The sequence below is a fragment of the Ochotona princeps genome, unplaced genomic scaffold (genome assembly GCF_030435755.1).
Source record: "Ochotona princeps isolate mOchPri1 unplaced genomic scaffold, mOchPri1.hap1 HAP1_SCAFFOLD_849, whole genome shotgun sequence".
Taxonomy (NCBI): Eukaryota; Metazoa; Chordata; class Mammalia; order Lagomorpha; family Ochotonidae; genus Ochotona; species Ochotona princeps.
Genome location: NW_026697019.1, coordinates 30,507 through 48,563, shown reverse-complemented (window position 1 = coordinate 48,563; position 18,057 = coordinate 30,507). Strand labels below are relative to the sequence as shown.

Here is an 18,057-nt window from a genome sequence, read left to right as displayed (position 1 = left end):
GTGCAGGGTCACAATTCTTCAGCCATATTCTGCTGTTTCCCCGGGCCACAGGCAGGGAGCTGGATGGGAAGCAAGGTGAGGATTAAGCCACTGAGCCATTGTGGAGGTCCCTAGCCAGCAGTTTTACAGTTAGCCAAGTTTTAAAGTGGACAGATGTTTTTCTTATATTCTGATTTTACATAGGTGTCCCTAACAGAGCATATGTTTTCTGCTCACCCTGAGACTCAAGCAGACTTAGACGTCCTAACAAGATTGACACTATTTTAAACTTTCCAGCTCTCATAATGCCCGTATGAAATATTGGCACTTGCAGGTTGAGGATCAGCCAGTTGAGCTACTGCCAAAGCTCCCCCATTTTGCACACTTTTTAAAAGATTTCCCTTCTCTTATTCTAACAGAAATCTGACCTATTAAACTATCCCTCTCATTAAATGCCATCTCCACCAAGAAGAATGGACCCTTTCAGAGGAATGGTATTGCCAACTTCTCCATGCTTAAAGGTGATGGAATTGAAGGATCCATCAGGAATTCTTTTCCATCTGTGGAGCAGAATATAAGGTTACACACAGATTAAGGAAAACAAACATCAGTGTCACTGATCAAGCACTTGGTAGTGAGCTTGTGTTTGTCTCTCACTGCCATATCAGATTTGACCTCATTGCTGACCTGGTCCCAGCAGGGAGATGAGTATGAGATGAGTGTGAGATGAACAGGAGTCAGTTTCAAGAGGAAACTTAGAAACTTAAAAGCATCCCAAGATGTTTTGGAAACTCTACAGGCAAGAGGAGAATGGAGTGACACATCCTGGTTTCCAAAAGCAAAAATGTGTTGGCCCAGAATAATGTATCCTGCAAAGTTTTCCTTTGTCTTTGAAAATGAAATAAAATCCTTCAACAGTAAGGAATATGCCTCTTCCAAACCTGCCCTACAAATGATATTTAAGATGTTCTCATGGATTGTGTGTGTTTTAGTTTTTGTTTCTCTAAAACACTTTTTTTCTTATTAAGTTGTTCACTGACAGATCATACAGTAGCATCATTTTCTTCAAGAAGGTTCTTCATTCTCTTTTTAATTTATTCAGTGACACCTTAGTCATTCAGTGGCATGTCATTTAACTTCATGGCATTGTTAGTTACTTTATTCTTCCTGTTGCTGATTTTATTTTGTGTCTTTTCATTTAAGGTCATCTACAGTAATTGTATAATGGGAATTTCCATATCCAGATAGGAAGATAGAATACAGTAAGCATCTTTACTTACAGATTAAAGATGCACTCCCGACGAACCTATTAAATAAACCTTGACAATAGGATGCTGAACTCTGCCGCTGTGTACCCCTGCAATGATGGCCTTATGACTGTTTATATGGAACTATACCACTGGATTAATATATGGGGAAATCAGTGCAAGGGGAGAGGATTTGGGAGGAAGAGTAATTTCAGGGCTTATGGAACTATATAATAAAATGATAATAATAGCAAATGAAAAAAAAAGTTGCCAGAAAAATCCGTTAAAGTGTATTTCATAAATATGATTGCAAGTGTTGTCAGAGAATAGAAAACTGTGGAAGACAAATGATATTAAATAGCTATGGTTAAACTGATAAAACTACACAAACCAATAATGATTTTTACTTTTTTCTACCGTAGTCAATTGTTTAATCTTAATGTTGAGGACACAGGCTGAAGGGACTGAGCAGGACTTGAGACTCTTGGGAGGAAAGGCAGTTCCACTTGTGCCTGTGGGCAGATGGGCGTCCAGGAATCAAGTGGTAAACCTCTGGCTTCCTGTATTGTTATACCCTAAGCAGCAGGGCTATAGTAACAAGGGAAGTGCCTAGCTTACCCCAGGCATGTGGGTTACAAGACACATTCAGGAGAGTTGGAGCATCCAAGCAATCAATCCCAGGCAGCCCTAAGGAGCACTGGGTGACCTCACAGCCAGGGAGTGGGGTTCCTGCAGGCAGCAGTGAGCTGGCCATCCTAACAGCCAGGCTTGCAAGTTGCAGACTCAATGCACCTGGTTCTGTAGCATTAAGAGATTTGGATATTAGACTTGCATATTTATCATTTGGATCATTTTTCTGTCAAAGGAAACTCCACAGGGTAGTAAGCTTTGGTAGCACAGGAAGCATTCTTGTCCACACAGGAGCCTCTTGCCCTGCCCTGCCTTCCTCCTCTGCACCTATGGCTCACGCACAGGGGTCCACCTAGGCAATATCTAGAGGACGCATCAAGAGATGTTTCCCTCAACCTGTTGCCTGTCCCTGGGGAGGGTTCCACTTCACACTCCAATCTCATCATGCCAAGAACACCTGCTCCACCTTCAGCTTAAGACGTTTTTCCCGACTCACACACAACTCCTTTTATCCCCACTCACACACAACTGCTTTTATCCCCAGGTGTCATAGGTTGCTGTGGCCGACATCTCCTAGACCCAACCATGGGAAAATTCCACCGTCTAGCCTGCATGCTGGTCACAAGGATGCTTGAGTGATTCCCAGAATTGTTTGCTCTGTTATCTATGCAAACTTTCAGGGATTGAGAATCTTTGGCCATCCCTCCTACCGCAGCTTCCTGAGAGTGTGTCCAGAAGAGGTTAAACAATGTCAAATGGAGAGATAGATAAGGCCCCGGGAGTGAGGGTGGAAATGTATAGAAAATTAGAAAATAGTATAAAAGAGCAGCATTTTCTCAATAAAGTGGCATTTTCCTTACATGAATGACCCACTGTCTGTTTCCATTTTCAACCCTAGTCCCTCGGCTCAGCTTGGGGAATGCGGTGGTGCGGGCGTCGCCGCCGGCAATAGGTCTTGAGGTAAGCACACCCTGAGGTGTGGACAAACAAAAAACCTGAAATGAGCAAATACAGCAACTCAGATACAAACCACACTGAAAGGGCCAGTTCTGTGGCACAGCAGGTAAAGCTGCTTTTGCAGTGCCAGCATTTCATAAAGCACAGATTGAAATCCTGACTGCTGTACATTGTAGCTTCATTCAGTCCACTCCATCACAGCACCAGACCCAAAATAATGCACGTCTTGTTCAGCATGGTGCAATGCTAGCTCTGGTTCTCATGACCACCAGTGTGAGCTGCAGCCTAGCACGAGAGTGACCACAGTTCTCCTACCAGCCTGGATTCTGCTCTTGCCCAGGGTATTGTGGTTCAGGTGATATGACTGCACACAGTCTTGCCTCTTGCCACAGTGAGCCTTAAAGTAAATTCCATCTGGCCTGCACCCAGTCTGGGTCTAGTGTACACCAGCTGGCACAGTAGTCCAGCCCTCCCCCAAAACCCAGCATACTTGCCAGCTGACAGATCTTGTAGCCAGTCCACTCCAGTCCAAGCTCTCACACTCACCAGTGGAAGCAGTGGCATAGTAGGGGAGTTCCTGAGGCAGAAATGGCCATTCCACAGAGGGTTCCTTAAGTGAGGCACCGCCCACTTCCTGGCCCAGAGGTTCAGGGAGAATCAGGTGAGCAGGAAATGAATGCAAATCACCCTGTCGGGCCATGTTAGTAATTCCACCAGTGTCAGAAGATGCTCAGTCTCGCCTTTGACAAAAGACAGGAGGTGGCTGTCTCAAGGGGGAGCCCCCACCCAGGTCCTTGACAATACCCAAGCTCCTCACCATGGGGAAGAAGAGAAAGGAGACTTGTCCAGTTGCAGGGAGTTGTGCCATGGCAATAGGCCTGCTGATGGCCTCCCAGACCACAAGCCAGGAGAGGAGGTTGGATGATCGAGGGGCACTGCCCTCACCCAGAGCACATTCCTACAAGGCATACTGACTGTGGGGAGGAAAGCAGAAAGAGGAAGAATCTAAACCCTGTGTTCAGGCACCACTGTGTTGTTTCCTGGTTGGAGAGAGCAGGAAAGTCCAACACAGGGTGCAATCATGCAAAAGAGCACCTGAGTTTATTTGTGACCAGTGGTGACCTTGCAGGGCAGACAGTGGGGGCGGGGGAGCCCAGAGCTGGGAATCCAGTGTCCCCACTGGTTTGCTCTCTCTCTGCTTCAAGTGTTTTGTGCCCACATCTCTATTTTCCCCCCTTGGGAGTATTCCAAATGGTGTTTTCTTACATTTTGGGTTTTCTCTGGAGAGCTGCAGCTCCCCTGGGATTTAAGCAGGATGCTCCCTTTTCCTCTAGTGCTGCCTCAGCAGCCTCTCACCCTACAGATGTCATTGTGTAACTTACATGTGAGTTACACCATGAAGAATGAGGAGGCCCTGGGGCTACCCCTGACTTTAAAGTCTTTTATAGCTTGCTAAAGAGGAACCTGCTGCAAGTGACAGCGGGGAGCAAGAATTCCAGGAATGTAACTGAAATGACCAGAGTGCAGCCGAGTCTGAAATGAGGCTGTTATTTCCTTTACTGGAGAAAAGGCTCAACTCCTTTCCCAAGTCTGCAGTTAGTCTAGTGAATGGAGTGCTCAAGGAATGATCTGCAGATCCCAGCCAAGAACTGCTAGGGCTGATATGGGGTGCAGCCAGTGATAGCCAGCACCCATTGACAGTGAGCTAAGGAGTTGATTAGCACTCGTAGAGCTGGGTAGAAACAGAAACTGGGCTTGAGACTAAAAACACTTGGAGTAATTGGATTGATCTGTATGCAATATTCTGCTAAATTCGGACGTGGGGGAAGAGCATATAAGGAGAGGTGAAGCAGCAATAAAACGAGACTTCGCAGACTTCTACCATCACTGGTCTCCCGTCGGTGCTTCATCACCAGACCTTCTCCCTGTCCACGTTACTGGCTCTGTTGGTCAGAACAATCATGGTCCTTGGGTACTGCTTACATGAGACAATGGATATGGTAATATTGTTTCTGGTTTGTGTACTATCAGGAGTTCCAGCAGAGGTGAGGCCTAATGGTGATGGAATGTGGCCAGAGAAGCCAGGGAAGGGTGAATGTCTGCAGCTTTGTAAGTGTGCCCAGGATATTTGTTGCATATCTCTTAGGATAACTTATATTGTTGGGGAAGCTGAGACATAGGTCTTCAGCTTATTGGATGGACTTACGGGTAATGACAATTTGCTCCTTTTGGGATTATGTTTGGTTGGATTATGATTGATTGGATTGCCATATGGACTTGTGATTTGCTTTTTCTAGTATGGTCTTTTATCACCAAGCTTGGTTGGTAAAGACTCCTTAATGAACCTTACACATGTCTGGAGTGATCTTGCTTACACCCCCTAACACTAACCAGGATTTTGAAGAGTAAGAGGTCATTCCAAGGAAGTGACGGGAATGTTAGAAATGAGTTTTATAGTTTAAAAAGCGTCTGTAGAATTTGGTCATATTTGGCCTGTTAACTCGGTCACCAGTCCAGTGAGAAATCACAGTGGAAGTTGACTCAGTGGTCAGGCTGAGGATTGCAACCCAGAAACAACCAGGTGGGTGCTTGCACTTGCTCCTCTTCAAGTCTACATGTGGCTGCAGGTTCTATGCTTATGTTTCAGGAAGGGACAGAGCAGAGAGAGAGACTGGTTTTAGATTTGTTTCAGGCTTTAGGCATGAGAGAATTCATGCAGGGTTTTAGGGAAAGAGAACATCCTCATTCGCATGAGAATCTGAGCAGATTTACAGACAGAAGGAAAGATAGAGACAAAGATTTTCCATCTGCTAGTTCACTCTCCCAGTGTCTGCATGGCTGGAGCTAAATCGGTTCAAAGGATCAAGTAGCTTCTTTTGGGTGGTGGGTCCCAAGACTTTTGGGGCATGCTCCACTGCTTTACCAGGTCACATGCAGGGAGCCATATGGGATCGCAGCTCTTGCAAGGGGAAGTATGAACTAATCCAACCATCATGCTGGGTCCATAACTATGTGCAAACTAAGGGGATTATTTGTTTTGGGAAGTGTCTGGCATGGCAGCAGGTGGATAATGACTCCACAGTGGTAGACAAAGACAGAACATCTTGGACACTGCCTAAGCATATCATGCCTACAGAAGTTAAGTGGGTCAGCTGAAAGAAGCTACAATGGGTGTAGCAGGCAAAGCCACTGCCTGGAACACTGGCATCCGATAGGGGTGCAGTTCCAGTCCCAGCTGCCCTAGTCTGAGCTGGATTCTTGCTAATAATGAGCCTGGGACAGCATGAGAAGATGGCACACGTGCTTGGACTCTTGCCTCAACATGGGAGTCCTGGCTGAAGCTCCTGGCTACTGACTTCCAGCCACTGTGTCTCCTGAAGGTGTGAACTGGCAGATGGAAGATCTCTTTCTGTATCTCTTCCCTCTATGATTATGCCTTTTTAACAAATAAACCTTAAATGAGAAAGTTACAAGGAGAGGCCTAGATTGTGGTGCAGTAAGTTAAGTTGCAATTGCAGTGTTAGCACCCCACATCCAAGTGCCAGTTCTGGGTCCCAGGTACTGTGCGTTGGGTCACCTATAGGCTAATGTGCCTGCTAAGGACCATGGACATATTTCAAGTTCTTGGGCCCCTGCCACCCACACCAAAAAATCAGCGTAGTGATACACACTCCTGGTTTGGTACAACCATGGAACAATCCTTTTCTGTTTCTTACGCTGTCCATGACATTCTGCCTTTCAAACAAGAAAAAAATAATTATTTTTAAAAAAATTATAAAATTTTGAAGATTTGAGATGAGTAAACTAGATGATTGAATCTGGCATTGGCCAAATATACCCATAAAATTCATGGGCTGTGGGGACTGGGACTGAGCAGGATCAGACCCTGATGGTCAAATCCTTTATCTTGATGGCTCCTGGGGAGACCTGTGGTGAATCTACAGGAACTTGGTTCTGTGTAGTGCCTTCATTTTCCATTTGGAGGATGTCATTTTGGCGAGAAGACATGAATGGAGAAGGGGTGAAGAGGGAGCATCTTGGAGAGGCTCCCATGCAGTGTGCAGAGGTGCCTGGCACCTGAGCTGATGTGCAAAGCCCAGTGAGACATCTAAGTGGGACACAGGTAAAGGGAGCCCTTCCCTGTCCATCACCAGGCCCCAGGGCGAATCCAGCTCACATGAGCCTGCACATCCATAGGTGCAGCTGGGACCGATGTTCCAGGGAAATATCCACGCTGTAGTGGCCGCTCCATTTAGTCAGCAGACAGCTGACTTTGGCACTGATTTTGGCTACAATGCTTTGTTTCTGGCAGGGCTCAGCTGTAGGGCAGCTTTGCAAATGGTTTGCAGGTAAGGGGAGAGAAGCGTGGTGAGCCTGTTACTGAAGCACTCATACTCCAGGGCCAGTTAGCAAGCCCTCCAGCCCTGGGCTGTGGTGAAAACTTGGTGTGCTGGTCCTGTGGGACTCAGGATTCTGCTCTTTCGCCTTACACTGCATCCTCTTCTTTTTATGACTTGTGTCACCACCATCCCAGTCAGGGTGGGCCACCATCCCAGTCAGTTCCTAAAAGGCTTCACAGGCCTCAGTGTCCTTTCCTCTCCCACAGGCTCTCAGTCTCAGGCGAGCCCTGTGCTTGCTAGGGCCAGTTCATGTCCCAGACCACGTATTAGTGGACTCCATCTCTCAGGTCAGGGACAGTTCACTCTCAGTGCAGCAGGCAGGGCTACCCTCAGCAGCATGGATGGATAGGGTCTGCACACCTGCCTTTCCCCAAGACTCCAGCAATATTGAGTACCACCCAGCAAGCTGCTGCTCTGAGCCTCTCATTCAGCACTGGAACCAGATGCAGCAGAGCTCCTGACCCCACAGGAAATGGCCCCTGTATTCTCTGGTTGTTCTGTGTCCCATGCCTCACCCCAGCAGGCCCACTCTCCTACAGAGTGTCTGCCTGGACCCCGTGGAGATTTGGCCTAGTGGCTAAGGTCCTCGCCTTGATCCCATATGGCCGCTGGTTCTAATCCCAGCAGCTCCACTTCATCTCTATCTCTCCTCCTCTCAGTATATCTGACTTTTTAATGAAAATAAAATAAATCTTTAAAAAAAAGAGATTTGCAGCCTTCCCTCAGGATCTGCCTACAGCATCACCTTCTCAGCCAGTCTGCTCTGAAGCCAGAGCCCCAGGGCATCACTTTGCTTCATTTGCTCCATAGCATTCACCACCTGTTAGCATGAATCCCCCTCATTCTAGTCACCATTCGAATGGGACTCATGTGTACTGTAAGGCAGGTGAGGGTGCAGCCGTGTTGGATTGGCAGTATTCTTAGAAGGTGGAACCTTGCTTGGGACAGAGCACAGTGGTTTCCTGTCACCCACAGAGGAAGCCTGTTGAGGCCGTGAGTGTGTGTCCACAGTTGTGGAAAGCACAAGACTCTCAATCCCTGACTTGTAGAATACTCCCCTGCAGATCCATTCCTAGGACAGGCTTTGATTAGTAAATCAGTCAGGAAGAGATGACCAGCAATAGCAGCAGCAAAATAGAATTTTGACAGTGTGCTGTGGTGAGAGTTGCCTTTGGCCTGGACAGATATGGTCATTGTTGCCATTTAGGAAGTATTATTACATATAAAAACTCAGTCAAAATCCAAACCAGAAAATCTGGCTGGGCTCCTCTATTAATGGCATAAAGAGTTGGCCCTGTACTATTTTTGGTCCCTTCAAAACTGTAAGAGTTGCCTTACTCCTCCTTTATGCCTTTAATACCTGCCTTTTTAAAAATGTATTTTATATTAAAATTTTGTTTCCATAGTTAAGAGGGATGCATGCCCACGAAAGCCTCAGATCAGGGAAGGGAGGGTCGAGGTATGGAGGATGGTGGCAGTATTTGATAAATGTTTCAATGTTTTTCCTTGTCTCCTGTGTCTTCCTGGGAAGGCGAGATAGGAGGCAGGATTGTCCCTGGCTGTCATACTACCTTACTGTCTGGGGGTGGAGGACAGTCATTCGATGATGCCTTAAAGACCCCAATGTGGGGGAGCATGCCCTGGAGGTGTTACTGGAGAGTCTTTGATAGTCTGCAACATTGCAGATTTCACCCCCTTGAGGAACTTAAAGACCAAAATCGTAACCATTTGACTACTGCTCATTGCTAACTGCTATATTTCTGGTTCTGTAACTTCTGCTTCACTTGCTGTACTACGAAATTGTGTGAGCCCCAGGCCTGACAACTTATGGGACATTTGCTCATGCACCCCATTGGGAACATTTAACCTATGTGACACTTGCCAAGTCACCTTGATAGGCAGCCCACCACCTACCTTGGAACTAACCAATAGTTTGTCCTAAAGATAAGATACCATGCAAGTAGAGGAGCCAAATACTAACCGTCTGATTGGCTGGATTTTTTTTGTGTGTGTGTAAAAACCCTAAAAATGGAAGCTCGAGATCTTCATCTTCATTGCAGACCCAGGCATGATCAAATAAATGTTCCTGTTCACACCTGACTCCTGGGAATTCCTTGGGGAAGCTTGTAAATGCTGGGAGGTGACAGCGATGGCAGCAGGATAGGATTGCTGTAGCTCAAAGCAGGGATAGCCACTGGTTGTCACTGGCTATAGACTGCAACACTGACCCAGGGACGACAGGACAGCTGCAGAGCTGTGGCACTGACCAGCCTGGCGACTCACGTGTGACCACTGCGCTCTAACACTCACCAAGATTCTTGAAAATTTGCCACCTGCAGAGCTGAAGCCACAACCACATCTGCTTACTGCCCCCTACAGCATAACAACACTCCTGAGCTGAACTGCAGTCCATCGGGCCCAGAGCCATCTTGCTGCCTTAGCGCCAGTTCTTGTACAACAGCTCCAGAGTTGAGAGAATCTTTTCAAGGTTTGATGGTGACAATGTCCACATGACTGTCTCCACAGTCCCAGACACTTGCTGCAATGTTTGGCCAGGACAGTTGTCCAAACTCTTCTGCTTTCCATCCTCTGACGAGACACTCACCATCCTCTGCTGGCCTGGATGAGCTGGCTGCCATGTCCCTCGTGTGCTTTCCCCCTGCTCTGACAAGAGGAATTGAGGAGGCCCAGATCCAACACGTGCACTCCAAGTGGGAGCACAGAGCCTGTGGTTTTCCCTGAGGCCAGAGTTTGAGTCCAGCAGTCTAGTTGGGGAGTCCTCCAAGAAACCCTGCTTAGGATGACTTCAGACTTGGCTCTTGTGTGCACCAGCCAGTGCAGGAGCAGTTTGGGCCTGTCACATACATCAGCCACTGCACTTGCCAGCCAGCTGCCTAGTCAGATCTGCCACCAGCTGAACCTTTCACTGCCAGATTCCAGCCCCAGCTGAGTTCAGAGCTGGGGAAGTGTGCGTGGAGTTGGTGATAAAGAAAGACACAGACACTGTCACTTGGTGCCTTCTCGCAACAGCTCAAGAAGAAGCTGTCCTTTTTATTTATTCAGACACCTCACAAGCTTCTTCACAAACAAGTAATTATTATATTTTTACTTCAAGACTAAGGGGTCATGTATGGACATTTGGTCATTCTGTCTGTACTTCAGGGCTAAGCAGGTGCCCCTAAGACAATTCTGCAAAGTACTGTATTCATATTCTTCAAAGCAAGCCATTATTCATTCTTCAGTAGCATCCATGGAGCAACAGCCAGGACTCCAAGGCCAAGGCACATGCGATTACCTGCTAATCAGTAAGACATTCCTACTACATTTCTATTTCTACAATTTACCCATCATTTAACTGGAAATATATGTCACAAGGAAAAAACATCAAAATCCAAGACAAGGGTTTCAAATGTTGAAGTCCAGTATAACTATAGGCTCTACAACCCTATAAACAATGAAACAATAATTAAAAGCATATTTCTTTAATAAAAGCATCCTTAATTCCTTTAGCTAAAAATTATAAAAGTGGCCAGAACAGTTACATTTCTATGTCCCAAAGAAATTGCAAAGACAGGATAGCCATTGAGATAACAGTAACTATATTTATTGCCATAGCATTTACAGCTGTTACTCCCATCACTTGCATTAACATTTAGGACATTTATCATGCCCTTTCCCAGAAGGTGTGCTACATGTCTGGGCCAGATTCTGAGGCAATGGTTAAGTACCCAAAAAGGTGTCCAGAAATGGCATGGGCTTAACTGTGCTTGTGTGTAAATTGTCCAAGATACCTTCACCAAGACATTATCAGCGACATTAACTCTCAAGCTCACATAGATTGCAAAATTATCTCAGAGGGGCCAACAGCAATGGCTCAATAGATTACAGAATTCTTAGTGGGGTGCTTGAGTGTCCATGCAAACAGGGGGTGAAACCACATCAAGGTGATCAGAGAGAACTCAGCCTGGCCCTGAAAAACACCTGGAAACTCCCCTGGGCCCTGCCAAACAGGGGAGATGTTCTCTTCACACCTTCATGTCATCCACACCTACTGCATGGACCCCAGAATCTCACGTGAACTAATGGGTGCTTTGGGCAAGCCCAACCCAACCTATAACAGATCCCATCATCACAAACACCAGTGGGTGCTAAAGCCTAGTTGGGGCAACTCCTAATAGTTCCCACAAGGCCCACCACAGCCCGTTTTTGGTGTGCTGGTGTGTGTTGTGGTCTAGTCAGGTCCATTCCATATCCCACCCAGCTCTTACACACACCCATGGGTATTGTAGCTCCATTCAGTCCACCCCGCCCCCACACCAGGCCCACATATATGCTACATGTTGTTCAGCCTGGTGCAATCCCAGCCCTGGTTCTCATGCTCATGAGCATGCAGCCTAGCAGGAGAGTGCCCACGGTTCTACCAGCTCCAGACCCTGCACTTAAAGCAGATACTCTGGTTCAACCTAATGTGACTGCACCTAGTCTTACCTTTTGCCAGTGAGCCTTACAGTAAATTCCATCTGGCCTGCACTTGTTTTGGTTCTTGTGTGCACCAGCTGGTATAGTAGCTCAGCCCTGCCCAGCCCTGCCCAGCCCTGCCCAGCCCTGCCAAAACCCAGCATACTTGTCAGCTGACAGATCTTGCAGCCAGTCCACTCCAGTCCAAGCTCTCACACTCACCAGTGGAAGCAGTGGCATAGTAGGGGAGTTCCTGAGGCAGAAATAGCCATTCCACAGAGGGCCCCTTAAGTGAGGCACCGCCCACTTCCTGGCCCAGAGGCTCAGGGAGAATCAGGTGAGCAGGAAATGAATGCAAATCACTCTATCAGACCCTGTCAGCAATTCCACCAGTGTCAGAAGATGCTCAGTCTCGCCTTTGACAAAAGACAGGAGGTGGCTGTCTCAAGGGGGAGCCCCCACCCCAGGTCCTTGACAATACCCAAGCTCCTCACCATGGGGAAGAAGAGAAAGGAGACTTGTCCAGTTGCAGGGAGTTGTGCCATGGCAATAAGCCTGCTGATGGCCTCCCAGACCACAAGCCAAGAGAGGAGGTTGGATGATCAAGGGGCACTGCCCTCACCCAGAGCACATTCCTACAAGGCATAGTGACTGTGGGGAGGAAAGCAGAAAGAGGGAGAATCTAAACCCTGTGTTCAGGCACCACTGTGTTGTTTCCTGGTTGGAGAGAGCAGGAAAGTCCAACACAGGGTGCAATCATGCAAAAGAGCACCTGAGTTTATTTGTGACCAGTGGTGACCCCGTAAGGCAGACAGGGGTTGGGGGCCCAGAGCTGGGAATCCAGGTCCCCACTGGTTTGCTCTCTCTCTGCTTCAAGCTGTTTTGTGCCCACATCTCTATTTTCCCCCCTTGGGAGTATTCCAAATGGTGTTTTCTTACATTTTGGGTTTTCTCTGGAGAGCTGCAGCTCCCCTGGGATTTGAGCAGGATGCTCCTTTTTCCTCTAGTGCTGCCTCAGCAGCCTCTCACCCTACAGATGTCATTGTGTAACTTACATGTGAGTTACACCATGAAGAATGAGGAGGCCCTGGGGCTACCCCTGACTTTAAAGTCTTTTATAGTTTGCTAAAGAGGAACCTGCTGCAAGTGACAGCGGGGAGCAAGAATCCCAGGAATGTAACTATACAGGGAAAAGGCTCAACCCCTTTCCCAAGTCTGCAGTTAGTCTAGTGAATGGAGTGCTCAAGGAATGTTTTTCTGCTGCAGATCCCAGCCAAGAACAGCTAGAGCTAACCAGGATTATGAAGAGTAAGAGGTAATTCTAAGGCAGTGATGGCAGGTTTCTGAGTTACAGTGTCTCAGGCAGCTAGGTTTACAACCATTTGACATATAGAAACCTCTGATAAGTTGTTTTGCATTTCTTGATAAAAATAAAACTAAAGGTATGTTCAGAGTCATTAGTATTGTTTTCTTCTGAGATTTCATGTCAAAAAAGCTGTATACTTAAGTCATAAAGGCATAACTTGGAGACAAGAACAAACTATGTATGTGAACGTATAGTGGAATGTCCCTTACCTCCTATGTGTAAGTACAGTGAAGTTTCAAATGTTGCTCTTTGGTAAGCGTATGACTTTAGATAATAATCACAATAGCCTAATATTTTAGTTTCCGAAGTAAATTAGATAAAATTTTCTGAAACAAACTGGGGGAAATGTAAAAAGAATCAATATTTCCAATTATAAATTTATGTGCTTTTTTTGGCTTCTTAGAATAAGTAAAAGGCAAGAACCTTTTAAAAAACATATTGTAATAAATTTTGTGCATATAAAACCCCAAAATCACTTTATAAATTTTCACTAATATGTAAGTTAATGAGAGTAAGACATAACTTTAAGCAATATATGAAAATTTAGATTTAAATTTGAAAAGATGTGTGGGAGGGAGGATCACTGAGGGAGTATGTTACAGGTGAGGAATGACTCCTGGGGGACTTGCACCAACTAGGCTGCTGCACAGGCAGGTAAGGGAGGGGCTGAGACCAGGTGCTTTGGAGAAGGGAAACTAGAAATTAGAAACTGCTGTGTCTCCTTGGCAGAGATTTCTTAAGAGCTCTGTTTTAATTGACTGGCAGATAAAAGAACATTTATGTCAATTAACATTTTACATCAACTGAAATTAGTTCTGGTTCTTTTTGTTACACACAGAAGGCCAAAGAAAGCAAGTGGCCAGTCCACTTGGTCACACCAGTGCATCCAGCCTTGTGGGAGACCCGAGCTGAGCTAGTTAGTATTGACCATCACCCTCTGGTCAAAGGAAAGCTAGGGCTGGGTCGTGCCTGGCAGGGCTCGCCACAGGACCACCAGTGAGTATCAGGCAAGAGGTGGGCCACAGAAGGCTGCACCGTGACACTAACTAGCCATGAGAGCACCGGGTCCGGGAGCAGATTCTATGGGGGATGTGGGCTCATCCCTGTGGGACTGAAATAGCTGCTGGTTTGCAAATTAGACAAAATGACAAATAAGGAGATGCCCCTGTATGGGACTCAATCTTTTTGGATATGCATGTGACTGAGCCTCATGTGGCACAGCAAGAATAGTAATTTTTCCTGTGAAAGACCTTAGTGTCTGGTCTTTCAGTCCATGAATCCCATAACATTTTCTGGTGCGTTCGCTGGAAAATGGGACAATGGTTTTTATCACCACCTCCCACTAGGACCCGAGCGTTGCTGAGGATGTCTGGGGGATGAGCAGGGAGAGTAAATGTTGTTGGTCCAGTGGATTGTTTGTTCAGTTGGAAATGACATTCCCCCATGGACTAAGGCAACCCTAGGAGCACAGTGGAACCCTGGGCACAGTGGTCAGCACTGGCAGGAGCCCAGTTTCAGCTTGTTTGGCAGACTTGCCTTGAGGGGCAGAAGGGAGCTTGGTTATCTGCTGGAGTTACCCAGGTCATGCTGTGAGCTGCTAGAGTGCAGCGATGAAACCACAACTCAGAGTCAAAAGTTGGAGTTGAAAGTAATTTTGGGTTCATATGAATCTAATTTTGAGCTTGATTCAAATGAAGAGATGTTATAATATCAGAGCATCTTAAATCATTAAGGTATCATTACTAGGGATAAATTGGGGTTAAAGGCAGATGAGTTCCACGCTTCTAAACGTATTCTTAGATCATTTTAACATTTCAAATGCTAAGGATTCTGAGTTTGTTACCAAGTATGTTTTCACAAATTGCCCACATAGGAAACATAGTTTAACACAGGTTTAAATGAATAAGCTTCAAATTTAATGTTTTTAACGAAGAAAATTTAGTCTTAGTGCTAACCTTTTTAAAGATTCATTTTTATTGCACAATAAAATATGCAAGAGGAAGAGAGAAAGACAGGAAGATCTTCCTCCATTAATTCTCTCCTCAAGTGATCATAATGGCCAGTGCCTAGCTGATCCGATTAGAAGCCAGGAGACAGGAGCTTCTTCCTGGTCTTCCACATGGGTGCAGGGTCCCAAGGCTTTGGGCTGTCCTAGACTGCTTTCCCAGGCCACAAGCAGTGACCTGGTTTGGAAGCAGGGCAGCGTTCAAGGTGAGGACACCTGCGTTCAAGGTAATAGGGTACCACACCATTTTCCAGATTATTTATTCTTAATTTGGGGAAGTTTAAAGGATTAAATTTCACAATGTAATTGAAGAAATCAGCAAATGAAAGCTGAGTCACAAGCAAGAGAATGTGTTCCTCATGAGAACTGTTATGAAAAAGAATTTTGGGGACTTGGCCTGTTGTCTTAATTGGCTAATCCTCCACCTTCATGTTCCAGGATCCCACATGACGTCTGGTTTATGTCCTGTCTCCTCCTCTTCCCCTCCAGCTCCTAGCTTCTTTCCTGGGAAAGCTGGAGAGGTTGGCCCAGAGTCTGGGACCCTGCACCCATGTGGGAGACCTGGAAGAGGCTCCTGGTTCCTGATTTCAGATCAGCTCAGCACCAGTCATTGCAGCCACCTGAGGAGTTAACCAGTGGATGAAGGATCTTTGTTTTTCCTTCTCACTGTAATCTGCCTTTCCAATAGCAAATATAAAACTAAATCTGAGAAAAAGAGGACTTTTTGATCAAGTAAAGCATTGCTTGCAAAAATGTCATACAAGAGAATAACTATTCAAGGGAAAGATAAGACAAAACTACTAAAACATCCAAGTGAGTTGCAGAAGGTTTGAGCAAGTAATACAAGGTTTTAGGGGCATATATCTGAGAATATGAGTGAGAAAATAGACCGTAATTCTTAAAGTGTTGTTTATAACTTCATCTAAAATTTAATATCAAAAGTACACTGACTCAGAATTAGAACCTAGTTTTGTTCATTAATCTTCTGTTAAAGCAACAAGTGCTATTTTTGTGTGAGATTGTGCTTGTTTGTATTGGAAAGGCAGATTTACAGAGAGCAGAGACAAAAAGATCTCCCACCCACTAGCTTTCTCCCCACTTGGCTGAAATGGCTGTTGCTGAGCTTGGCTGGGAGACTTTGGACACGAAAGCACTGGGCGCAGGCAGCTCTTCTCAGTTTCCTAGCAACCAGCTGCAAGCATGAGAATTAACTTTGGGTCAGACTCTGGGTAGCCTCAGCTGAAGACAGGCTTATGTACAAAGACTTTAACTCTTTTCACACACCTCTCAGCCCCAAGTTTACCTGTAAGAACTCCCACCGCTGACTCCAAAGGGAGCCCAGGAATTTACCATAGACACTTGATCCTTGCCAGACACTTTTGCTGTAAACACTACTTTCTTTCCTCACCGCAGGGTCAATGTTGGGCCTTCTGTGTGTGTGAGAGAGGACCAGGTTTGGAGCTCCATAGCCACACCTCCCATCACCTGAGGGTATTTTATACAATTAGAGGAAGAAAGGAAATAGAATTTTCATGGTTTCACCTCTCAATGGTTTTCAGGAACCACTGTGTTACGAGTTTCCCATTTTCTGACTCTTAGCTCTGTTGCCACACAAATATGGCCCCACCTGGCCAGAATCCAAGTCTGAGTTCACACTGGAGAGCTTCCTAAAATGTCACCATGCTGACAACCCGAGCTTGCAAGAATTGAGCAAGATGGCTTAATGAGAATATTCTTTCTGTTACATATGTTTTAAAAACCATTGTGAAGACAATTGAGTGTAAGCAGATGAGTGCCTCAGTGTACTGTAGGAGCTGGGTTCCTTGCCTTTACATGCCCGGATCCCGTACAGTTATAATTCCTGCAGTCCTGCTTTTGCCCAGCTCCCTGCTTATGGCCTGGGAAGGCCGTGGAGGATGGCTGAGGGCCTTGGGACGCTGCACCTATATGGGAGACCTGGGAAAGGCTCTTGGCTGCTGCCTAGCGATCGTTTCCACCCCAGCCATTGTAACCACTGGGGAATGAGTTAGCAGACAGAGGATCCTGCTGTCTCTCCTCCTCTCTTTTATCTTACTTTCAAATATAAAAGAAATGAAACAAAAATAATAAAGCAGATATTGTTGCACATTTAGCATATTGCCCTTTCTATAAATACGAAAAAAAAGAACAGGTTCAAGCAAGCCTAATGGAGAAATCTCTGCTCTCAATGGCACCCAGGGCAGCTAGTGGAGCAGTTGAGATCGGGGCTTGCTGAGAACAGTTCTTGCCTGTAATAAAAGGTGACTGTCCTTGGAATATATTCATGACACTGAGACTCTCCCAGTGTAAATGGCTCCCCAGGCCACCATGGAAGTCACTGGTGGTGCCTGTTGCCCTGACTGCATCTGAGACATGTGGCCTGCTGTCTCTGCTCTCAGCTTCTCTCTGCTCTCAGCTTCTCACTGCTCTCTGTCCTTCTTTCCCTCCACTCCCCATCCATCAGGCTCCACGCCCCTGTTTCCTGCTCATTCACATGGAACCTGGATCCCCTTTTGCTTATCCATGTCCCCTTTTCCCACAATGAAGAGACCTGCCTAGGTTGCCTGTTACCTCAGAAATCAGTCTGATTGAGAAATCACAGTGGAATTCACTCAGTGGTCAAGTTGAGGATGGGAATCCAAAACAAACTGGTGGATACTTGAAATTGCTCATCTACTAGCCTATGTGTGGCTGCAGCATCTATGCTTTTGCTGCAAGGGATCAAGGGGAAAGAGTGAGAGTGAGCATGAGAGAGAGAGACATGGGGTGGTTGTAGATTTGTAGGTTGTTTAGATTGTATTTGTCATTGTATCTGACATTCTTGTAAGTACCATGTAAGCATGAATACTCATGCATGGAACTGCTTGTCAAAATCATGTCCTGCTGAGTGTGGTGACCTACATCCCACCCTAGTGAGTGGTTTATGTGTTTATAGGATCTGAAAACAACTGTGTTTTTAATGAAGTAAGGTTAATGAAGCATAGTTAAAACTGATCT

At 46.0% G+C, this 18,057-nt stretch overlaps 1 pseudogene; it reads right to left on the bottom strand.

Annotated features, from left to right (window-relative positions):
• Positions 1–427: 427 nt before the first annotated feature.
• LOC131478874 (cyclin-dependent kinase 1-like) overlaps positions 428–18,057 on the bottom strand; it is a 42,710-nt pseudogene continuing 25,080 nt past the window's right edge.